The 25819-nt window shown below is 42.8% G+C and overlaps 1 long non-coding RNA gene across 2 annotated transcripts; it reads right to left on the bottom strand.

Annotated features, from left to right (window-relative positions):
* Positions 1-798: 798 nt before the first annotated feature.
* On the bottom strand, positions 799-25819 carry LOC310698105. 2 transcript variants are annotated; one of them, XR_014521311.1, is made up of 5 exons: positions 25701-25819; positions 22369-22540; positions 4433-4654; positions 3440-3637; positions 799-1196 (listed from the first exon to the last, which is right to left on the bottom strand). It is a non-coding gene; the product is annotated as an uncharacterized lncRNA (long non-coding RNA). The 2 variants fall into 2 exon arrangements; XR_014521312.1 differs by lacking the exon at positions 799-1196 and having other exon boundaries at positions 3104-3637.

The raw sequence follows: 25819 nt of genomic DNA on the forward strand, positions 1-25819 counted from the left end.
ATGAATTTAATTGTTTAGAATATTTTTTTTAATAAATTATATTCATGTGGTCTCTTTCTATCTTAAGGGAAGACAGAAGTTGTGAAACCCACAAGGGCATATTTTAAAGGCCTAACATCCTATACAGTGGTACCTTGGGTTACAGACGCTTCAGGTTACAGACTCTGCTAACCCAGGTTAAGAACAGACCTCCAGAACGAATTAAGTAACCTGAGGTACCACTGTATTTCCTTTACAGTGGTAAAGGTAAAGGGACCTCTGACCATTAGGTCCAGTCATGGCCGACTCTGGGGTTGCGGCACTCATCTTGCTTTATTGGCCGAGGGAGCCGGTGTATAGCTTCTGGGTCATGTGGCCAGCATGACTAAGCTGCTTCTGGCAAACCAGAGCAGCACACGGAAATGGCGTTTACCTTCCTGCCAGAGTGGTACCTCTTTGTCTACTTACACTTTGATGTGCTTTTGAACTGCTAGGTTGGCAGGAGCAGGGACCGAGAAACGGGAGCTCACCCCGTCATGGGGATTCAAACCGCTGACCTTCTGATCGGCAAGTCCTAGTCTCTGTGGTTTAACCCACAGCGCCACCTGCGTCCCCAACATTTTTACAGTGGTACCTCGGGTTAAAAACTTAATTCTTTCTGGAGGTCCGTTCTTAACCTGAAACTGTTCTTAACCTGAGGTACCACTTTTAGCCAATGGGGCCTCCCGCTGCCACTGCGCCACTGCAGCACGATTTCTGTTCTTGTCCTGAATTAAAGTTCTTAACCCGAGGTACTGTTTCTGGGTTAGCGGAGTCTGTAACCTGAAGCGTCTGTAACCTGAGGTACCACTGTACTTTGCTGCATAATTTGTGATTTCAAATCTCTGCTGGGATTCTCTCACCAAAGAGTACTTCCCCCAAATTTGGATCTTGGCATTCAGTAATTCTCCTATTCCTTGCCACCAGCAAAGGCACCATCTGGTCATTTATCTCAGACAGCAAAATATCTTGGGTTGCGCCTGAAGTTTAGATTGTAAGAACCTGGCTTAGGTCAGAACAACCTTGTAGTCTTGTACATTCAAAAGCCTGGCAAAGGAGAATGAAGATTTTTGCTTCAAAGCTAGCATTCAAGCTATGTTCCAAGCTGCACTCTGTGATGCTGCAGATCAAGCAAACCAAAGATAAGAGCAAGCACGTAGTTGCGTGGAAGAAACAGCCTGCGAAATAGCAATACAGAAAAAGTGCTTAGACTAGGATCCCACGCACTTGGTTCAAGCCAGCAATCTAAGCAGCACTAAACAGGAGAAGTGCTTTGCCTTTTCCATTTTGATTATTAGGAATGAATAGAACTATTTATTTCCAATCAGTGCCATTTTTGCATGCTTTCACTCATAAGCCGTTTCCATGCTGATCAGTGATATATATATAAATATTTTAAAAATCTGCACAAAAATTTGCATGGAAATATATATTTAACAAGGTATTTTCTCTTAACATCTGAATTTTTAAAATGTATTTTAATTCAATTTTGAAAGTATTTTAATACTTTTTTTAAAGCCAAGAACTGCATTGCCACATTCGGAGAAGTGAAAAACCCCAGTGGTTAGCAAGCAACTTCCTGAATCTCACATTAGTCTGGGAGGTGTTATCAGGTCAGTTCGTATTGGAATTGGCAAAGATGGTATCCTGCCCTGGAACCAGTGAGATGAAAGGACGGGTCATAACAAATACTGAACTAACCCCTATTTATTAGCTGATTTGGTACTTTTATATGTTACCCTTCATCATCCATCATGGAACTCAAGGTGATGTACACCCAGGAACTGAGCAAACCTGGACCTGCTTAGCTTCAACAAGTTGACTACATCAGGTGACCTCAAATCAGATACTGGTACTTGCTACTCTCCCCTGCCAATGCTACAGTCTAGGTTGGGGTAGCTAACACACTGCCCTACAAGGGTTGCCAACTTGAATAAAATATTGGGGAGACCCAGGTAAGCGCGGCCCAACATAATTGATCACAAGATGCTATGAAGGCACACCATTTGAATTGCCCATTAAATGGGGGGGGGGGGACCCAGCCGCAGGAGCCTGCCGCTACAGATATTGCTCAGCTGTTAACTACCATAAGCTCCAGTCCAACAAAATCTGCAAGGCACTACGTTGCTTACCTCTGCCCTAAGTGTCAGAAGTGGGCAGTGATGAGGGGCACCTATTCACAACTGGCACCCTGGCAGCAGAATCACTGCAGCTTACAGACCCTCCAAGTGTCCCTATTTTCCAGGGATGTCCCTGATTTAGAGAAGCCATCCCAGTTTCAGATTTGATCCAGGAAAGTCTCTAAGCAACTTACATGAAAATCAAGAGCCAAGAAGGCATAATATAAAGCCTATAGAGCTATTTGCGGCTCAGGACCCCAATAATTCAAGGATCACCTCTCCTCACATGAACCAACCCAGACCATCATTGGTGATGTTCTTTGTGTGTTCACTCAAAGGGAGGAGCAGAGGGTGGCAACATAGGAACAGGTCTTTAATGGAATGCTCTCCCCAGGCCAATGTTACTTTCCAACATTTCTCCTATGAAATTAGTGTTGTCCTAAGGAAAAGTGAGACATTCTGGGATCAAATAAGAAACTGGGACAGCTTCTGCAATTCCACAACTGTTCCTGGAAAATATGGAACACTTGGAGGGTCTGGGATCAGGGACAAGACTGCAGCAGAGCTGCAAAGTTGTTCTAGCAAATTCCCTTGCATACCACCAAGCTTCACTCATGAGAATCCCAAGCCTTGTGGGAACATCTCACCTGAAAATATTCTACATTGAGAGGAAAGGGTGTCTCTTCCCTTTGTTGAAGGCATTGTCTTGTCTTGGGAGAGAGCTATTTAACCCTAACCCTATCTCTCCCTACAAATCCTGTTCAGTCACCCCAAGCAGCAGATCACCTCCCTTCTCAGACTCCAACAATGCTCTCTTCCCCCATAGCAGGGGTGGGCAGTGGGGACAACAATTGCACTGAAGCCTGCCAGGTTTGGGGGAGAACCTCCATCTGCCTTACTCTGCTTCAGTGTTCTGGCCTCCCCTTCTTATTCCTCCTTCTCTTCTGTCAAAGTCTTTCATCCTGGATCTGGGCCCAAAAGCTGTGCATGACTCACGAAGCTTGTCATAAGCTGTCAAGTGTCTGTGATCAGAAATAAGTTAATGTTGCTGCCAGGTGGACTTCACTGAAGAAAGCATTCCACAGATTGTGGGGGGTACCACCAAAAAGGTTCTCTCCTTTGCTGCAACCCTCTGAACCCCCTGAACTCCAGACCTTAGATGCTGTGTTTCTGTGACAAATGGATGTGGACCCATGGCCCTAAGACATTTGGTGGAAAGAATGAGTGTGAGGGCGACAGCAGAGAAAGGTCAAACAGCAAACCCCCTACCTGCTGCTTGCTGTGAAGATGGCAAAACTTACAGAGCTAATACACTTAGAGGAGACGGTCAGGGCCGGCCCACCCTTGAGGCAAGGTGAGGCGACTACTTCAGTCAACAAGATCCACAGGGGCAGAAGATCCCCATGTAGGTCTTCACTTTCCCCTTCAGGTAAGGAGGTCCCACTTTGTAGTTCACCTCCGGTGCCAAAATGTCTTGGGTTGGCCCTAGAGACAGAAGACTGAAAAAAGAATGGTAATATGAGGAAAAGATTTGATTTGAGATTGACACATTATAGCTGCTAAGACAATACATCATTAATACAAATGATATCTATTACTGTATAGGTTTTAGAAAAGATTTTAAATATTTATTTGTTTAAAGTGATTTGTTGCAGATTTCTCATAAAATGTATTTGTATAAAACTGAAGGAACACAAAGTACTATATATTTTTGAAATATATTTTGGAAATATATGTGGAAATTTGGGAAATTTGACTTTTTGCTCTTTATTTGGATACCTCTCCAGATACCACTAACCAAATTTTGCACGATGGTTCATAAGACTATGTTTGGATACAGCATACAAATTTAATAAATAGTAGTAGTGGTAGTAGTAGTAGTACAGTTGTGTTGCTTTTTGAATCAAGCATAGTGGGCTGGAGCTTTCAAAATTGATTTTAGCCACTTATTTCAAAAATAGAACAAAACTTTCATTTCTCAGAATGCACAAGCAATGTCAGATACAAAGATACTAAGGGGTGTGTGTGTGTGTGTGTGTGTGTGTGTGTGTGTAATAGTTTTTAATATGATAAATATACTTACATGTTGTAGGCTTTTTCATGCATGTCTAATTATTCAAAATAAAATTTCAGGAATAATTTTAAATGAACAAGAGATATAACTAAGAGTTCTATCGCACGTGTTTGCATTGTAACGTGCAGTGATATCCTTTCCCATGCAGAGGGTTTTTTAATATAAAAAAGATAACATGCTTTTCAGAAATCATCCTTGAACAAGTCTGTGTAGCGCATACCATGGTTATGATAAAGAGGCCCCATTCTTTGGATAAACAGAGCAGGTATTTTCCTGCAAAGCTGTGCTTGAGAGTTGCTGTTAACCTTGGCAAGTAAGCTAGTAGCTTGATCCTAACACTCGGCACTGGTTCTGTTGTGGTATGCTTGTGTACACATTGTCCTCCATTCACCTAGGAGATGCTCAAATGTTGTCCATTGTTCTTTGCAGAGGAGAAGGAAGCCTGTTTACAAAAGACACACACAATTCAGAAGAGATTTCAAAGCAAGCCAGTGTCTACTTATTTTTGCTGAGCTTACTAATATATCCTGCTAAATGAGATAACATCCTGGATGGCATTCTGTTCCTTTTAAGGCAGGGAAACACGAGCAAATGGGAGCTGGCTTGGGGTGGAAGAAAAAGGCAACCGTAGTCCCCTCTCTTGTGTTATATTTACAAAGCCTGGAAGGAAAGTTGGGGGGCTATGACAAGAAATAATTTAGACTTTTCCCTGAGGCCAAACAGGATGAGCTCCATGGTACCAAATTGGCCTAGGAGTAAAATAGGTTGAATTGTATAACATTATGGATTGAGAACAATATGAAACAAAAGAAAGATGTTAATGGAATAAGTTAATTGTATTTGAAAGTGGATATTGGAAAACTGCTATTATGGAAACATTGGGGGGGGATTTGGGGAAGTCACTTAACAATGATATTTAAACTGGGATTTTAACAGTTAGGATATATGTTTGTTTGTTTGTCTATTTAATATTGTAATGTTTTTCTTTTGTGTTTATTATAAAATTGGAAAACTAATTAAAAAAATTGGGGGGAAAGGATGAGCTCCATGGTGGGGTCTTTTTGAAGGATAGCAAACTACAGCTGTGTGGGTAGGAATGGGTGAATACAGGCAGCAACCATTTTACACTTATGCAATATGTGTGCGACTGTGCACACGTGCATCGCCACAATCCAGAACTGGCCCGTTAAGAGCCTGGCTTAGCCAAAAATATGTTGGCATAACTTGCTCCTCCTGGATGGTTTTCTGAGGGTATTCTGGAGGTCTTGCAGGGTTAGGGCCAGAGAGGCAGGTCATGAGCTCACTCATGTAACCTGGCAACCTAGCGCAGAACATCTATTTAAGGCTTGTTTCCCCCCTGTCAGGCTAAGGCAGAGCAGCAGCAGTAGCCTCACTTCTGAACAGAGTTTGGATCTGGTGTAACTTGACTCTTAATTTACACTGGCTTGCTTTATGCCAGTTTCTTGTGCATAGGATTGCTCCCCTAATAATTATTAAATTATCAGGGAAGAAAATACAACAGTCCCAAAAAGAGGTTTAGGACAACCAATTTATGCTATGTGAGTTGCACCATTGTGGCATTACATTGGTCACAAGAAATGTTGCATGTTAAACACATTTCAGTTACAATTTTGTTATTTTTTAAAAATACTAAGAACCTCAAATAAGAGAATAGATATAAAACATTTAAATTTTCCTTTTCCTTTGCTGAGGTGGGAAAAAAGTGTGTTGTGACCAGGGCTATTTTTTTGTAGAAAAAGAGGGGCTGGAACTCACCATGAACGCCTCCCTTGTTCTCTTATAATGGCAATGGCGCCCACTTGAGAGGTGCTGGAACAGAGTTCCAGCGAGTTCCAGCTGAAAAAAAGCTCTGGTTGTGACCAATGGAAAGTGCTCAACCAAGTTTTTATTGTACTAAGCTCATCTGATTTTGTTCCTTCCACTGAGAGAATCAGTGTGGTGAAGTGGTTAAGAGCTGTAGTCTCGTAATCTGGGGAACGGGGTTTGCGTCTCTGCTCCTCCACATGCAGCTGCTGGGTGACCTTGGGCTAGTCACACTTCTTTGAAGTCTCTCAGCTCCACTCACCTCACAGAGTGTTTGTTGTGGGGGAGGAAGGGGAAATGGAGATTGTGAGCTGCTTTGAGACTCCCTAGGGTAGTGATAAAGTGGGATATCAAATCCAAACTCCTCTTCTTCTTCTTCCTTCCTGATTTTTTTTTTTTTTTTGCCAGTTCAACAAATGGAAAAGCAAAACTATCAATGCAATAAAGGATCACTAACTTATTCTTTATTTTCTTGGAAATGTCTCTTAATGGAACTCCAGAAAAAAAAATAGAGAAATTCTGATACATCTTGCATGTCACTTTTCTAGTTGTTTTATGCAATTATAAAATACCACTTTGAAAAATTGTTGCTAGATAATGAAACTTAGGGAAATTATCTTAACATAATATAGAACATGTTAACTATATATGAAAATGCAAAATGGGTCTACAGGTTGACCTTTTCAAGAAATTACTCTAGCATATGAAAAGGCTACAATAATATAGGTGGCAATTAAAAAACAAAGCACACAATTCTGGGAAACAAAAACTTGTTTTTCTGACCCTGGTGTAGTGGAAGAAGGAGTGGGGGAGACCTCACTAGTGTGGCATGCAGAATGAAGTGAATGAGGTTAAAATTGATGCTTGGTAGAATGCAGTTCTATGGTAAATAAGACAAAGATAAATAAACACATTTGGGAAACAAGGAGCAAGGACTCAAAAAGTTTTTTGTGACAAGGTATCTTCTTAGTTGAAATAATCCCCCGCTGCCCCCGTCCCAGGAAGTAGTGAGTACATGAGTACAGTGGTACCTCGGGTTACAGATGCTTCAGGTTACAGACTCCGCTAACCCAGAAATAGTACCTTGGGTTAAGAACTTTACTTCAGGATGAGAACAGAAATCATGCAGAGGCGGTGCAGTGGCAGCAGGAGGCCCCATTAGCTAAAGTGGTGCTTCAGGTTAAGAACAGTTTCAGGTTAAGAACGGACCTCCAGAACGAATTAAGTTATTAACCCGAGGTACCACTGTAAGCTAAAAGATGCTAGACAAAGTAATTGGCCATATGTTCCAGAGAGTAATTGCTAATCCAAAGCAGGGAACATGACCCCCATAATATGAACGATGGCTGTCTAATAATGAGGATCACAGTGGCTCCCCAAGGGCTCTCCATCCTCAAGAGTAATATTGTATAGGCAGATTCCAGAAATCTTTGTTTATAATACAAGATATAATAGAATGGTATTCATCAACAAAGTAGACACTGTGTGCTGCACTTCCCACAAGCGGACACAAATTCTTCTCTGGCAATGAATATGATTGCCCTGCATCATGTATTATATGGGCCAATCTCTGTTGTCTCTTATAAGCTCCGTGAATAATCTCGAGGTGTATTGATTTCAGATGGTTACCCAGCACATAGGACAAGAGAGATTTTGAGAGAGATTGCCCATTGTTGAAAATGCAACTGGATCCTTGCTTCACAATTCAATTTAATGCAGGCACGATTCACAGATGATTTGGTCTTCATTTTCAGGGGCACCATTTCAGAGGAGAAGGAATCTTCCCCATACCCTTGCTTCATTCTACTTGTAATTATTTCTCAGGAGCGCAGGAGTGTATGGGGCACTGCCCCATACCCACATTTGCATAAGACCCGTATGTGCTAATTTATAAGTATAGCTGTCTCTGGGCAAATTAAGATAATCAGAGACTGGGATCTAAACAGGACTATAGTTTGCAGTGAGCTTAGTCACCCTATATGCAATTTTTTAAAAAAGTTCTTAAAAGGGAGGGGGCAGGAGATCTGGGGTCCAGCACAAAAAGACAGGGGGTCTGAGCCACCTCATAACAATGTCCATACTCAGGCTAATATCTATGGGTTGCATCCTATGTAGTGCTAAGTTAGAGCCACTTAGCTGTGTACTCGTTCTGCTGGTGAAATGTTTTGAGCCAGGACAATGTTGTTGCTTAAAAGAATGCATAAGCAGGTTGCTGGTACCATTGCTGCACAATAGAGAGCACAATTTGTTGCTCAACGACTTTCCACAAGCACAATTGTTGCACTGGATTCCTCTGTAAATACATCATTTAAAGCTCTCCCTTTTGCTAGCAGACAGAATGTTGTATACAGTCCTATATTTCTAGCTAACTTGCAGGTACTACACAATGGCTGAGTTTGCACATAATGGTAAGCTGGGCTTACCTGTTTTATAATGGTTCATTATGATTACTCCCACTTTTCTCTTCACATAATGTGATTATGCCCAAATTAGGGATCCGTAGTTGGAAAGGGCCATAGCTGAACAGTACAGGACTTGTTTTGCATGGAAAAGGTCCCAGATTCAATACCCAGCATCTTCAGCTGGAGCTGGGAATTTCCCCTGCCTAAAACCCTGGAGAGTCAGTATCAACAATTCTGACGTAGATGACCTGGTATATAGCAACTTCCTGTGTTCCTAGATCTGGTGCTCCCTCACAAGCTGAAATCTCCAGCTCAGACATAATGGGAAGCCAAGGTTTCCTGGTCTGTTTAACTTGCTCATCCCAAGGGAGGAGCTAAGCAGGGGCGAATGGGCAGCATGACTCAGCATGCTGCTCCTTCAAATAAACCACAATAAACTGGGAAGCCTGGGGCATTAGTACATGCAAGCATAACCATCCAGTTCAGGAACACTATTTCAGGTTTAAGTGTGTGGAGGCAGGGAAGCAAAGAAATTTCACGGGGTGGGGGAGAGTAAGTTTCACAACAGAAACCTCTCTTGCATACTTTCAGCAACAAAAAATGTGTTGTTGTTTTTTAAAGCATCTGCTGTAGCTAGTTTGTTCCGCCTTTTAATGTAAACAGGATAATTATGTGTTCTGAAACATGTTGAGGGATGAATCAGAGCATGAGCGGGGACTGATATTTGGCCATCATGTACCAATGGCCAGGAGGTTCAGGACAAAGCTCTGTCCCATCACCTTTTGCAAGTGTTTCTGGATTCTGTCCTGCCTGCTGGGGTCATCTAACCCTTCTGTTCAGAAAGCTAAGGAGATGAGACAGCAACACATATTGCATGGACAAAGAATTGCATCTACTCACTCGACTGGGTCACTGCTGCTGCTAATTTCGGCATTTTTCCATCCAGCATCTTGGCATTTTATTGCTTTGTCACCAAAAAACTCTGTGTGCATTATCAGAAATCTGAGAAACATGCTAAAAAACTGAAGAAATAAATCAAAACGGCCTTTGCTGCAGTGATTGTTTTGTTTTCAGATAGGCTTCTTTCAGTGTTTTAAACTTTCTATTTCTGATGTCTGGCATCCAGAAACTGAAGGCACCTTGCTCAGGAGCGTAGCAAGCAGGGTGCGGTAGGTGCAGTCTGCCCCGGGTGTCCCCACTGGGGTGAGGTGTGACAAAATTGTGGGCGGCACTCACTGCGGGCCTGCAGCACGCCCAAGCCACGCATCTCTCCTGGGAGTGATGCGGGGGCTTAAGTGCCTGCAGGCTTAAGTGCCATACTGGCCCCAAACGGTCCTCCCACCACCTCCCCCTCAGCTGTAGGGTGGCTGAGTGGGAGGAGGCAGGCAGACTCCGGAGGCCTCATGGTGCCCCGGTGGGTGGGTGGCGCAGGGCACAAGCACTGCCCCAGGTGCCTGATCAGCTTGTTCCACTGCTGACCTTGCTGCCTTCGCCACAAAGTTGTCTTGCTGTGTATGGAACTGAGTGGCTCATTTGCATCTGCATACACCCTTGCAGAAGGTCCGTATAGTTAAAGCCATGGTTTTCCCAGTAGTGATGTATGGAAGTGAGAGCTGGACCATCAAGAAGGCTGATCGCCGAATAAATGATGCTTTTGAATTATGGTGCTGGAGGAGACTCTTGAGAGTCCCATGAACTGCAAGAAGATCAAATGCATCCATTCTTAAGGAAATTAGTGCTCACTGGAAGGACAGGTAATGAAGCTGAGGCTCCAATACTTTGGCCACCTCATGAGAAGAGAAGACTCCCTGGAAAAGACCCTGATGTTGGGAAAGATGGATGGCAGAAGGAGAAGGGGACGACAGAGGACGAGATGGTTGGACAGTGTTCTCGAAGCTACAAACATGAGTCTGACCAAACTGCGGGAGGCAGCAGTAGACAGGAGTGCCTGGCGTGCTCTGGTCCATGGGGTCACAAAGAGTAGGAAACAACTAAACGACTAAACAACAACAACAACACCCTTGCAGCTTATTCTACTACTACTTTCATGAGTGCATCTATAGGGCAATGTATGCTGTAAAGGCCAACAATGTTGGAACCAGTCCTGACTGCTCAGATACTTGCCTTCGCTACTTACTGGCTGCACCTATCCACAGGGCTACAGTTTCTAGGAAGAGAATGAAGCCAGTATAATTATGAAAAGAGTCATAATTCTGAAGGTTCCAGTGCCTCCATGTCAAGACAAAGAGGAGTAAAAAAGTACAAAAAAGAGGGGGGGAATGGAAATGTAAGAAAGTGAAAAGAAAAAAATGGGGGGGGGAGAAACCAAAAACTGATTTGACTGCAATATGACAGTATCTTGAATTTCATGAACTAGCATGCCCCTTACTTTGAATTAAGTAGCCAATTACAAGGTGAAATTGGAACAAACTCTGTCATCGTGATGCCAGATTCCTGACGGTTATTAGATAATTACACCAAGCAGCTGAACAATTAATAGGAAACGAAACAATGGAAAAACTTAAGCCAGTAACTTGTTCCATAGAAAACATTACAGGCTACAGAATGTCCAAGCCTATTCAAAACCACCTCTTTTATTTCTGAGCAAGACTTGGAATTTATGAAATCGTATTTACAAACATTGATCAGTTTAGAATGTGTATTTATTTGATAAATACTGCCTCTTTCCCCCGTAGAATACTAAGTAGTTCTAGGATCCTCCCCAAAAAACCTTTTCAATATTTTTTTTCTTATTTGCATTTCTACCTCTGTGTCCCACACTATTATATGTAAATACTACTTTGGTTTAGCAACACAATCTATTGCAAGGATCATCCCTTGGAAAAAAGGATGGGAGTAACTGCCAATTTCTGCCACGTCCATTCCTCGTTTTTCCGAGCTTAAAATCAGTTCCCCACATTTCTGCAGCAATTTGTAGACCATTGCAATTAAGTAATGCATATATCATCTAAATAAATAAATGAGGCAGAAAAACAGATTCTGCTCTTGCAGTGGAATGAATTTTTGTGGAGGGGGCAAATGTAAGGACAGATTTCAGCACACAAATGGTTACCAAATCCCCACAGAACTTTATTTGGTGGTTGCAACTGTCCACTTTGATATGAGGACAAGGACCTTGGAAACAGGCTCAGAAATCATGTAAAAAGGAGAAAATGTGCTACAAAATGCTAGCCAAGAAGATTTATTGCAATTCAGTGTGTTTTGGAACATCTTTAGCATCAATCTTTACTTTCAATTCCTAATATAGTTGGAGTCTCCTTTTAATCCACGAGGAACCTTAACAGAGTCATACGACAGGAAGCTGCTCAAGGATATGAGGTGCTGACACTGGCCCCATCAGATAAATCAAATTGTTTGGCCTGAGTTTTCTGTTTCTTATTTGCCATCTAAGGTTGAAACTATTTTCTGCAAATTCCTAACTCTCAGTACAAAATGTGAGGGAGATTCACTACTCATCCAATAATCCATTCATCATGCATTAGGTCATTACACAAGGAGGGGAAAGCGAAAATGCCAAGACTACAGTTAGAAAGACACAATTGCAAATTGGGAACTTCACAGCTTATTCATATCTGAGTGCCAGTTGTAAACTGATTTGCACAGTGCTTTCTTTAAATAAAAGAAGTTAAGAGATATTGCAACTAACATACTGCTTGGAAGGTAGCCTACCTGACTGGAAGCTCTTCCCTGTAATCCTGAGGTTAGGAACCTTTTTTGGCCCAGCGGACCCATTCCTTCTCTCACCTCACCCCCATAGGCCAACTTTGACAGGTTAGCTGGACAATGCACATCAGAATGATGTCAGGTGATGGCCCCTTTCAAGGTGTGCTGTGCTCCCCAAGTGCCCAGGAACTAGCTGGTTTGCAGGTGGTTGGGAAGTGCTGTGCGAAGTTGATTTGCAAGTCCTGTGCTAAGTGCTTCCAAAGCACCAAACATAGGGTTGGGCTGAAGATCCAGTGTGAGTCAGTATAGATAATGCTGATCTAAATGGATTGATTCTTTATATGGCAGCTTGCTTGCTTGCTTGCTTATTTATTTATAAGATTTCTTACCTGCCTTTCACCATAAGGTCCCAGGGCAGATTACAGCAATAGAATATCCAGTTATAATAAAGCCATTCCAATGAGAAAACAAGTAAAACTGTTCCAAATAGAAGATGATGATGATGTTGATGATGATGATGATGATGATAATGATAATTTATGAAGGTAAAGGTAAAGGACCCCCAGGATGGTTAAGTCCAGTCAAACTTGACCATGTGGTGCAGCACTCACCTTGCTTCAGGGTGAGGGAGCCAGTGTTTGTTCACAAACAGCTTTGCAGGACATGTGACCAGCATGACAAAACCACTTCTGGCACAACAGGACACTGTGACAAGTGCCAGAGCGCATGGAAATGCCAGGCTTTTCACTTCCAAGAAGACCTTCTGCCTGGTTCCCTGTAACTTTACTTCTCACGGTAAGGGAACTGTCAGAAGCGCCACCACCCCAGAGCTGGACCTCAGTGTCTGGGTTGAACAATGCGGGTGAAGATGCTCCTTCAGGGCCGAGGCTGTTTAGGGCTTTAAAGGTCAGCACCAACACATTTAATTGTGTTCAGAAATGTACTGGGAGCCAATGTAGATCCTTTAAGACCAGTGTTATATGGTTCTGGGGGCCGCTCCCAGTCACCAGTCTAGCTACTGCATTCTGGATTAGTTGTAGTTTACGAGTCCAGTATGTGCCTATAGCAGTCAATGTAGGTAACATTTTAATGTTCCAAATATTTATTGCCCTCTAAATTATATTTGGGTGCTCTAGTGCTACTCAGAGGAAGATTGCAAAGCATGTATATTATTTAAATCCTTTGATACATTTTTATTATTATGTGACCTTTTATTTCCCATAAATACATTGTTTTGTTAAGTCAGAAACACTGTAATCAGAAGTAGAATTGCCATTTTCAAAGACTATATTACTCTTCTTTGAAACCATTGGGGGGAAGTGGTCAGGGAGTGCACTTCAACTCCTTGCCACTCCTCCTAAGTAGGACAAGCAGAATAAATTATGCAAATCAAGCACATTTTTGCAAACTGACATCTAAAGACAGGCTTTGGAATGAAGTTTTTCTCAAGACAGAATTTTGGTGCATAGTTTAGGTTCCTTTTCCCTTAAACTCCTTTTCCGAGTTTTCAATTTTGCTTGCAATGGGGTTCCAGGGCTTATATTCAAACGAGTGATTAGCACATTGAAGAGTTTAAGCCACACTACTGCCCCTTTATGAGCAGATGCTGCGTTTTCGGTGACAACAGCAGGATTTAAAGCAGTGGGTTTTTTGTGTGAAAGAGTTCTGAGAGAAGTAACACAATTGGAAAAGAACAAGAAAACCCTCCTAAAAATGTTATTTGATCCAAGTGAATGTTTTCTGGAACAAACATGTGACTAAGGAATTGGACTGCAATATTAGCCAGCTATCCTCCCCCCTCCTTTTCTCCTTCTCCATACAGAAACATCTCCTTTGGTGCTCTTGCTCCTTTTTCAAATATTCATGGAGAGCCTGTTGCCAATCCACTTCTCACGCCATCCTCATGAGCACACAGAAGGACTTCCAAACCAATTGCAACAGCAGTCTCCATTCCTCCATGCCGAAATACCCCCTAGAAGCTTCCTCACACCCAAAGGTTTGAAAAAGCTGTAGTTCAAAAGCACACCAAAAAGTGCAAGTAGATTAATAGGTACCGCTCTGGTGGGAAGGTAAACGGCGTTTCCGTGTGCTGCTCTGGTGTCGGTGTTCTGTTGCTCCAGAAGCAGCTTAGTCATGCGGGCCACGTGACCCAGGAAAACTGTCTGCGGAGCAGACAAACGCCGGCTCCCTCGGCCTGTAAAGCGAGATGAGCGCCGCAACCCCTGAGTCATTCGTGACTGCACTTAATTGTCAGGGGTCCCTTTACCTTTACCTGTACCCCTGTTTGAAGCCCTGTTTCAGATTGGTGAAACAGAGGACTTAGGAGCGGAGAAAAAGGAGTGAAAGGAGTTAAGCAACCCCTTCCCTTAACCCGCTGCTTCCCTCCCCATCTCTGTCAAAATTGTAGGTGATGGCAGAGAATGTGGCTGGATGAATCTGTTAATTTCAGTTTCTGATTTTCCCTTTCTCAAGTTTCTCACCTCTCCTGGTCATCTCTCAGTTGCCTCAGACCTTGCGTGATAACAAATAAGTGAGCATTACAATTTGCAGATTGACCTTCAGAAAATTCAGGTATTACCTTTTTATCATTTTAATCTTATTACATTTCTTACACAGAAGAAAACAGAATAAAAATAGATGAACACAATCAAACCTTCCAACAAAATACAAAAAAGACTACACTGGGTACAAATAGAAGAGGATATGTACTTTGGGATCTTTACAGGTGAATATTATTTCAAATGTATTTTCAGTATTTTAAATTAACTTTTCTATTTCTTTCCATTATAGAGTACAGAGATCCACTATAAAGAGGACACATCAAGAGGAAGAAAAGTATAAAAATAGAAATTATTGACATCTGTTGAAAAGCTGTGGTGGGGGTCGGCCATGCTCCTGTATCTGAACATAAGGATTTCACATTAAAGCATGTTTCCAAGAGTAACACACACACCTACTGTTTTTGTGGAGGCAAACCATATTGAGGGAGGCAGTTTGGAGCAAAGAGATGATAAATGGAGTAAGTATTAAAGCACTGGAGGGAGGGCTTTTTCCTGCCCTTATGGGTAAGCTTCATGGGGCTACATACAAGTGGCAGGCAGAGCCAGAGAAAAAAGTTGATGGAGCAATGAGTGTAAAGTTTACCTTTGTACAGTAGTACAGTTTCTATGCATGCTCACACATCCCTCCCTATCCTCCTTCCAGGCAAGCAAGAGCCATTATTAGAATTCAAGACTGTTGGGGAAAGGGTTTGGAAGAGAGATCCTACTCTCTAGTAACAGAGCTAAGTACCATGGTGATTGCTCCACACACATTAAAACCTGGTTAGATTTTACATCTGGCCTCATCCACCTTTAAGCAAACATTCCCCACAAAAACACCTTGGCTAGAATAAATCACAGACACTTAGCTTTGTAGATAGGTGAATATTTTACTCACAGAGTTACACCAAATAAGTCTCCATTGGATGGGAATAAAATAAAGATGAGAAAGGTTACAAACAACTCAAAAAAGGAAAGTACTTGGTTTTCTTACAAAAAGGATAGTGCAATTTGCAAGTTGGCAAAGATGCAGGCTTTAACAGCTCATTTTAGGGAGACTCAGTTTACTTGCGGCATTTGCTGAGTTGGGAGCCAAGGCACATGGCTCCTTTTTCACTTCTTCCAGTAAGCATAAAGAGAGAAAACTGAGAAGCGGAGAGCAGAAGCTGCTGAGCCACACTTGCAGCCACACTTGCAGCATGAACTCAGATCAACTCTTTCATGCATGCAAATGTGAGTCAGTAACTGTACAACAAAGGCCACATTCCAGCCACCCTCAAAGGGGGTGCATTGCAGGGCTGGGGAATGTTATGGCTTAGGGAGAGGATGCATGGCTGGGAAGGGAATGTGGTCAGGGGAAGAATCCTGATGGCCAGATAAAAAGTTTTGGAGGGCCACATGTGGCCCCTCTCTCCCTGATTGAAGCACTTCTGCCATTTCTCCACAAAAACTGCCCCCTCACCAGACCTGTTTTTCCCATGGCTTTCCTTACATGTGCTTCTATGAAGTGTCAAGTTCTGCCCTTAGCCTCAGCTGTTAGCCCCAGCTCCCTTACCCCCCTCTTTTCCACAAGTGGGGTTGGGTTTAAATTTCTCCTTGTTTTCAAGGGGACACATGGTTCTGCTTAGGCACCAGCTAAAAGAGTTGCTAGTTGTAAGGCTTAAATCTGTGCCTGCCAAAATAAGTAACCTCTGCTGTGAATGTTCACAATCAAAACCCGTGGTTATATTTGTTTTCCTGGGCATAGGTTTTCCAGCTGCTGGTTGCCAGTGTTTATTGATGTTTCCTCTTTGGTAATTAAGAAATTATTGCCTTGTTTAACCCGCTGCTGTGTTCCTGGGCAGGGAGATGTTAACTCTACCTTGTTCCTGTTGGTGACTCTGTCTTCCTGGATTTCCTTTACAGTTTATGATAAGGGTGATTGCGACATTATAGAGAAGAAGCAATAGAGGGTTTCTTAGTCTCCTTTTCCCTTTTGAATTGTTTGGTTTGGACCCACACATGCACATAACTTTTCCCCTGTGGAAACTACCGCAATGACTCCTGTTAACACAAGGCTGTTGTATAAAGTTCCAGTGATGTCATGGTTCCTGACCAGGGAATCTGAGATCCTGTACTTAAAATCCTTTATCTATGGAGAAGAAGCATGAATTCACCCGTCACAAGAGTCTCTGGGTAGAAGTGTGGGATGAGATGGGTACAGTATATATCCACCTACCTAATGTGTGACGTCATCCTTAGTTAGAGCAGAGGTGCAGTTGTGTAATTTTAACTCTGTACAGAATGGCTTTACAATGGGAGTTCTTTGGGTGGTAATAAGTATTACTTGGTAAGTCTACTCTTTTGCTGAGTGGGGCTCTGGATGACTCCCCCAAATTCCTGCCCTGGTAGTACTCCTCAATTTCAACCATAAATTAGACAAGTCTGAAACTGGCTTAAATGTTTAATGTAGACAGAGGGTGCACACAGGCATATATACAAACTGGGGCAATTCTGTAATTTTTTTTCTCCTTTGCTGCCCAAACTTAGTTTTTTGCAATTTCCACTTTTGCAATCTGTTAGACAGATTACCAGCCAGTAGTTTGACCATGCATTTAATAGCCTACAACACTCCTCTCTATATTCATCAAGTGTGGTGTCTGTCTTTCAAAAGCTTTCAAGCATTATTATCTACATTAATGCCCTCTCTCTTAAAAAAAAAAAAAATTCAGAACCAGTTTTTGTGTGTGTGTTGAGAAACTGTTTTGGAGAGGAGAGGGAAGTGGGGTTAGTGACCTTGTTGGTTCCCAGCCAATCAGTGCTGTGCAGAGCCAGCTAATGCAGCCAACAGGAGCTCTCTGTCTGGAGAAGAACACCAGAACATCTGACCAAAATATGGTGAGCTCATTTGCAAAGTGAGCTTACAGCTAAAATGATTTCACGTCTGGCTGCACCCACACATGAATTTTTGAACCCCTTTTATACTAAGGGGAAAAGCACATATTGGTCTTCCTGTGCCTTTGCTTATCCACCAGTTGTGTTTGGTGTGTGAGAGAGAGTAGTGTCATTTTACAGCTTAGTCGCTGGGTGGCACTGAACTTAGTTGTATCCAGATGGAATCAGGAGTTTCCTATTGCTGTTCTTTGCTGTTGTTTCAGGGAGAGACAGAGAGAATGAATCAAAGTTCTTGCCTAGATTCCTGACTGATGGTGTGTGCTGCCCAAGGCTTCCCTGGAGGTGAATATACACTAGTGAGTAGTCAACACTGGGAGTTTGGAGATATGGAAGAACAACAGCTGGGAAACATTAGGGCTGTTTATAACCCAAGACAAGGATTTTCCATAAACCCTACACCAAAGAATGTTAAGTGTTTTCTCTAGTAAAATATCAAAATTACAGCTGCAGACGGTTGGCAGAGAGCTTCGCATACAATGAGGTGAAATTAGCAGCAAGGGCAGAGGGAGGAAAAGATCTTACTGTCAAATTACTAAACCACTACAGACTCATCCAGAACCTTGGGGGAAACACATGCTGCCTGCCATCTCATTCATCCAAAAAAGACCTGGGAAGTATCCAAGACCTACAGAGGAACAGAGAAAGCAAGATAAACAGGAGGCCTGTGCATCAATGAGGCTGGAGGAACCAGTATCCTTTGTATGCTAAATAAGAGAGCTCTGGCCAAATTGAGGCCTTTGCTGGGACATGTAGCAGTCTGCTCCAATAGGAAAAGGTGTTGGCCATACACAAGCCAAACTGTTATATCAGGAAATTGTGGCAGCATGGGTTATATGAATGTCAGAAGAGCCATGCTGAATCAAGCCAATGATCCATCTAACCCACCATCCTGTTTTCACAGTGGCCAAGCAGATGCCCGTGGGAAACCTGAAAACATGACCTGAGCACTCTCATCACTTGTGATTCAACTGGCATTCGGAGGCATATTACCTCCCACAATGGAGGTATTGTAACCAACAGATATTGTAACCAACAGATATTGATAGCCTTACCCTCCATGAATTGGTCTAATGTTATAAGAACACGGGAAGGGTCCTGCTGGATCAGGTCTAAGTCCCACCTAGTCCAGCATCCTACCCTCACAGCAGCCACAGCACTTTCCATACATGTGATTCCCAGCAATTGGTATTCAGAGGCTTACTATGTTTAACAGATCAATGGAGAAGGCACCCAATTTGAAGGTCAACCTCACTCCTTTCTACTTAGGTTTTTACTTAGGTTTTACAGACTACAGGTGAGCATAGCAAGTTCCTTTAGAGAAGGTTGAAATATAATGGTCCATCCAACACACCGTTGCTGGCTCTTACAAGCAGCAGCTCTTCCACCAAAGACTTAGCCACACACCAGCCAATACCTGATCCTTTTGAACTTGAAATATAACAACAACAACAACAACAACAACAACAACAACAACAACAACATTATTTATACCCCGCCCATCTGGCTGAGTTTCCCCAGCCACTCTGGGCGGCTCCCAATCAAGTGTTAAAAACAGTACAGGACTAGACTTGGGGTCATTCACATGCAAAACATCCAGGGTGGCCATGCGTCCTATTTTACAAAGGACATCCCTCCAATTCAAAGGACTGTCGGAGGCCAGTCCTCTATTTGAAGGAGTCCTGTATTTGAAAGTTGGCCTGGTCCAAATCCTGCCTAAAGATAAAGAACTGAAAGAGGGGAGACCAGGGAGGTCTTTTTTATAAAATATTTATTAAATTTTCACAAATTATATAAACAAACACAACAATTCAAACAGACACACATACAAGAAAAAACAAGCATAATTTCAAATCCTTATTTTCTTAAAACTTACTTCCCCGACCTCCTCATACCTTCCCTTTCTGCATTCCAATTTCAAATATTCAGTTCAGCAAATCCTCACCCTTACTTTTATATAATTATTAACCTTTCTTTTCTTTTAACTTAATCTTTACAGCTGTAATCCATTTAATTTATAAAACTGCATCATTCTAACACTCATTAATTTTACAATGTTTCTTAAGATAGTTCTTAAATTTCTTCCAATCTTCTTCCGCCATCTCCTTTCCCTGGTCTCGGATTCTGCCAGTCATTTCTGCTGAGACCAGGGAGGTCTTGGTATTGCCTGCCAACATTTAGCAGCTGGACAGCAGATCTGGTCACCTGGTCTCAGTCTTTCCTACTATGGTGAGATGCTTTGCATGTCTGTTTTAATTACTAGGGGGTGATGGCCCTGCTTGCTTCACTTGCCAGCCCCACCTGCCCACCCACCCTCTGTTGACCAGCCCTTTTGCCGACTGCCTTGCCCCCATACCAGGCCAGCACATCCTCCTTTTGCACCTAACTAAACCCTTTGCCAGTTACACCTCACCCATCACTTCCTGGTCTCCTCACAGTGTGCCCCAATCCCTTCCCTGGACAGTTTCCCCAAACTCCAAAACCCCCTTTAAAGGAGGAGGGCCACTCCTCTGAGAGAAATATTCCCCCAGAGGACTGAAATTCTTCAACAGTTTTTTTAAAATAAATAAATAAATAAATCTGATTTATTCCCTGCCCTGCCTCCAAAACAAAAGGCAGCTTAGGAAGGGTTTGAAAAAGAAGTTGTTCAGAAATTTGACAGAAAACTCTTTTCTGAGAAATTTCAGCTCAGTCCTACAAAGTATTTTTCCAAGGATACTAGAGGCTGAGTAACTGCTGTTTCTGTCTACCTAAATAGTGACAACATGAATCTTCTTCTGCCATGCCACACTAATGAGCCCTCAGTCGGCTTTGCAGTCGGTGATGTAGCTTCTATGGTTCTTTCCTTCTGAAATACACATGGGAGGTTCTTCCTGAACAGAGTTTATTTTGGGTGCACAGGGATTTCCAGGTGGAGGTTGCTATATTCAGAACTGAGACTCCACTGAGTCCTGTTTGGCCACACATCTGTATAAATACCCAATGTCAACAGGCCCCCATTAGCCCAGTGAGAACTAGGCAGGACATTTCACAACTGACAGCATTTAAGATATCTCCCCAACCCACCCCACAGAAGAGCTGCAAGTCAACAACATTTGTAATAGATCAGAAGGATTTGGTTCTGAGCTTTTAAAAAATAAAAAATTGGACAAGCCTACCTTTCTTTAATTGGAAGTGAAATTCTTTGCATAAATACTTAGAAGTAAGTCCCTTTAAGTGACACTTACTCCTAAGGAAATGTGTGTCCAGGGCTACACGTCTGAATCACTCCATGAGAAATGCCAACAGGGCAGGAAGATCTCCCTTGCACACAAACCCAAAACATGCACATTTCCTGCCTTCCCCCACCCAGATCCCCACACCAAGGCTTAAATGAGCAGACAGGGCCGTCTTAAGCATATCCAGCGCCGTGGTGCAAAGAGTGCCCCTCCAGTTCCCCACCCCCTTTCCCAGAGTTGACCTTTTTGGGGGGCTGGAGGAGGTGGGCAGAGGCTGGAGGGCGACTCCTCCGACGGGAAAGAGGAAGAGGCTGGATGTGGCTCCTCCTGGCTCAGCTGGCTGCTTTGTGCCACGGTGGCCACGGCAGGCAGCACACTGAGTGAGCGGGCCTGTGCCGTGTGAGCTAGGGTGTGTGCGCTGCTCCTGCCAAGCGTCGGTTCGGGTTTTTCCCTTTTAGCCTTCTGGCACCCCACAGAATTCAGCACCTGCAGGCTAAAAAGGAAAAACCCGAGCCAACACTCGGCGGAGCTGCATACGCACCCTTGCTCACTCAGTGCACTTGTTCGGTGTTCCCCAGACTCTCACCTGGCGCCCTCCAGAACATGGCACCCCGGTGCCCTGCACCACTAGCCTCAATGGGTAAGAAAGGCCTGTGAGCATGTTCTGAGATCTTATATAAAAGTGCAGAAACATCCCAGCTTATTTAGCCCGATGAGAATCCACTTTCAGAGAAGGAAGAAAAAGAGGACATTTCTAGCCTGAAGGCTGCAAATGTAAGTCTGAGAAGTATATGTACCTCAGGGCCAGCTCTACTAATAGGCAAGATGAGCTTGTAGTTGCTGGACAGTGTTTGGGACAATGGTGACAGACAATCTTTCTTCTGAGTCCCACTCTACGGAAGGACTCAGCTATGTATGCAGACTGGCCTGCCCTGTGCATCCTAAGCAAGCCTGTATTTTACAGTGGAAAATACTATTCTATCACCAGTGTTAGAAGTACAATTCAACTGGTCTGCTTCTATAAGTGGAATGGGGTGAGCACCATCTTGTCCCTTGCCAAGAGGCGGCAAAATGTCTTGGCCCTGCTTTTGGTGTCCTGTTGAAATCTTACAAAATAGATGAGGGGGCTAGGCAACACTTATCAAATCTGCACTTCCCAAACCAACAGACAAAATAAAACACCACCTGTCCTTAAAAATCTGCACCTCTCCAAATTTTACAATGCAGTTGTCCTGTCAAAAAAAGTGTACAAAAATATGTATATTCGTAAAAATTGCATACAAGCAAAAACCTGCATTAGTGAAAATAACATCTATAAATGCATTGTTAGAGGGAAAATAACTTGCAAACATGCATATACCAGGCAAAAATGCATGCCTTTGGAGAAATGCACATGAATTAGGTGCACACATTTTCATGGGGATGACAACAACAACATATAGAAATAGGGCGGACAAAATCTGAGACTGGAAAAACAAGAGACTGACAGATTCGTCCATCCCTAGTGTGGAGTCACCCTCAAGCAGAATTATTTAAGTAGAGATAAAAGCAACTTACTCCTTGGTAAATATGGTCAGAATTAAACTGACCATGCATCCTCTGATGTTGCAGATACTCACACAATCCATTCATTAGATTCCCATTAGTATTTCTTATTGTAACTGTAAGTCCCTGAATTCACATAAATTTAGCAGATGGTTAACTTGGTGTACCTTGCAGAATTGGAAGCCTGTTGGAAAACAAGGGTCGTTGACAGTCTGATAATGATAACAAAAATGGGTATACAATACGTTTACAACTGTAGAATAGCTCACATATTTTCACTATCATTCTTTTAAAAACAAATACAAAAACTGGAGAGTAAAACTCAATGTAAACACTGGAACAAACATAGCACCATGTCATCTGTTGCTAATTTTAAAATACAGAAAGTAATATTTGATATCTCCCAAGACTATTGAAAAGCATGCTTGCTGTCACAAAATGCCTGGAGAGGGGAACCATCCATTCCCTGCTGTGGAACACAAGCAGATTGGCAAAGACCACAAGCCACAAAACAAGCCATTTCTTAGGGCTCATTGGACCAATCATTCATTCCTTAATTCATCTGTTCTTTCCTTTATTCATCCCTTTGGACTTGGCTGATGCCCCAATAGAAGAAGAAAAAACACAACAATGCAGTGCAGTAGGCTTCAGGTCAGGAAGAACTACAGCAAGGCACAACTCTAGGCTGTTCAGATCCTTCAATGAGCTTCATTTGTTTCATAACAACAGGAAAATTGAACTAAATAAGTGGTATCATGTTCATTAATGAATGGGTAGGAATGGGATTCCCCCCCCCAATTACTCCATTTGTAGTCGTTCATAAGTGTGTGTGTGTAACTTAAGCAGTCCATAATTCCCCTCAGTAACAATTAGAGGAAAGCACAAGCCCCCTGAACCAGTTCATGGCTCTTTCTGACCTGATCCAGAATAATTTGGTGCTAACCCGACTCTGATCTGGGCTCTGAACCAATCTGGGAACCTTGCACAATTAAACGTGTTATTTGGAGGGGGAGGGGAGATGTGCATTTACAACTCTGATTAGCATGTGGTTGAGGAGGGAAAAGGGACATACATAGGATACCTGAATGTCTCCTTCTGCCCCCACTTTGACAATGTCAGATATTTCCAGGTGAACCCAGCCCAATCCAGGGCTGCCTCAACCTGACATGGCTAAATCCCAGGTTGACATTATTTGGCCTGATTCCATTCAAGATTCGGTATTCAGCCAAATCTGGTGCATAGCAATAATAGCTGGTTGCTGACAGTTACCATTTTGTTTGAGGCAGCGTTCCCTAGTCTCGTGCCATGGCCCCCCATTAACGCAATTTTCACCTGTGGCCCCCTTAGAATATTGGGGGGGGCAGTGGGTCATATCACCCATGGTTGAGAAACGGTGATGTAGAGCACTTATTTGATCTTGTTGCCAACACTGACAAATACAATGGTGGTGGAGAAATAAGCTGCTTATTTTTGCCACCATCACAGAGTAGGCCCTAAAATGGGCACTAACCTGTGCTTGGTCATATCCATCCTGAGTTTTCTGCTACCTGCACTCTAGACACCAACTATTCCATTTCATCCTCCTCAGCTCCATGGAAATGTCATGCTGCAATCCCATTCAATCTTCCTCAAAGAGAAAAGAACCCTACAAAATGCAATAGACCTCAGCTCAGAAAGATGACTACCAAGACCTACAGCAAACCATAATTTACTGCCCTAAGCTATTCAATGAGCCTCAAGAGGTATGCATGTGTTTCACAAGTAATGAAAAATTATTCGTGAATTTTTGAGACTTATTTCTGAATCGGCATGTACAGCATTGCAGTGTTTGTTTCCAGATCAACCAGAGGCTGAAGTTGAGTAACTAAACCAACATGGTGCATTCACAAATTTCTACTCACATGGTTATGTTTTGGCCTTAGGGTGTTTCCTGTGTTTCTGGTTTTCAAACAGTTCCTATCAAGGACAAAATGGAATAATTCTGCTTACCTGTTGGCTGATTTTAATGTGAAGCAAACCAAAGACTGACTAATTAACCATGTGAAGTAGCTGTAATGTAAAAATTATGCAGGAGTGTCTGAGGTGGTAGGAAAGTTGCTCCATTTTATCTTCTGGTGTTTTTTATTTTATTTTATTAACTAAACCAAAGCTATTATCAGGGAAAAGGCCTTAGTTGACAGAAGCAATATTTTGCATCTTGTTCTAAATATTTCTAGATTTACTACCCTTGGACAGTCCAAATCTGTTGCAGCTGTTGAGGGGCCATAAATTATCTCTTTAAACGCAGGGATGTATATCTTCACAATATCCCTAAGAATCCTCTTGTAGGAGAGTGGAAACACAAATGTTTAGTTAGAAGTGGGTAGCCAAACATGCAGCTGCATTCCTGGAAGAGTTTCATCTATATGAAAACCTCTGGGGGGCTGTTTTCTGTTTTAAAGAGTGAGCTGCTCAGCTCCAGCAATTCCGTAAAATGTTTTCTGTTATCCAATATAATTGCATTCATGTTTCTGTGTGGCTGGGACCCTATATATATATAGGCTACGCTTGCATACCTCCTGCCTGGCTTGTGATCCATAACAATCTTTTGGACCAGAGACTGGAATGGAACCATTTTCCTTTGAATTGCTAGTTCCTCTGAATTGCCAGTTGCTGGGGGGCCACAGAAAGAGCAAGGCTATTGCTCTTGTGCCCTACTTGTGGACTTCACAAAGGCATCTATCTGTTTGACTACTGTAGCAAACAGGATGCTGGACTAGTGTGCCATTTGGTCTAATTATTACTATTGGCGTGACCAATAGCAGTAATCCTTATGGTTTATAGCACTCTATCTAACAGCAAAGTCAGGTGATAAGTGCCAACAGAACTGGAACCAAATGAGTCACCAAGAAACAAGAAGATGGTATCAGACTGTTTGAGCGATTCCCAAACTTTCCCAAAGGCATATCTATTTATTGGGGGGAACACCCCAAAATAATCCAATGAGGAGTATATGGATATGGCTTGTGGAGGCTGTTGCCCATTAGGACTTTCAGAGCAGAAACCAAGGTCAACGGAGACAGAGCCAATATCAGACAGAGCCAACTCAATCTCATTTTGCTCCTGTCTCCTTTCCCAAGTTCTTCAAAGGCATCAATGAGCTTAAGGAAGAGGCTGACAGCCAGGGCCACCCCCTGGACTGACCATAAGTAGAGGATAGACAGGTAGGGGCTGGCTGAGGGCAGACTGAGCTTGATGGGGCAAACACGCCATTTCCCCCAATGAGCGAGTCTCCACTGCACAGTGACCCTGTTCAGTGGCTTAGATGGGACTTCCTTCTAGGGGTAGATGAGCATAGGTCTTACCTGTGATAAAGCCCCATTGACCTCTAGGAATTGCTCCTGAGTAGACATGCACAGGATTGCAATCATGGTCTTCTAGTTGGTCAGCTTTGTCCCTTCCAACTCTCCCGTAGCCTAATGAT

The sequence above is a fragment of the Podarcis liolepis genome (genome assembly GCF_965112155.1).
Source record: "Podarcis liolepis genome assembly, chromosome: Z".
Classification (NCBI taxonomy): domain Eukaryota; kingdom Metazoa; phylum Chordata; class Lepidosauria; order Squamata; family Lacertidae; genus Podarcis; species Podarcis liolepis.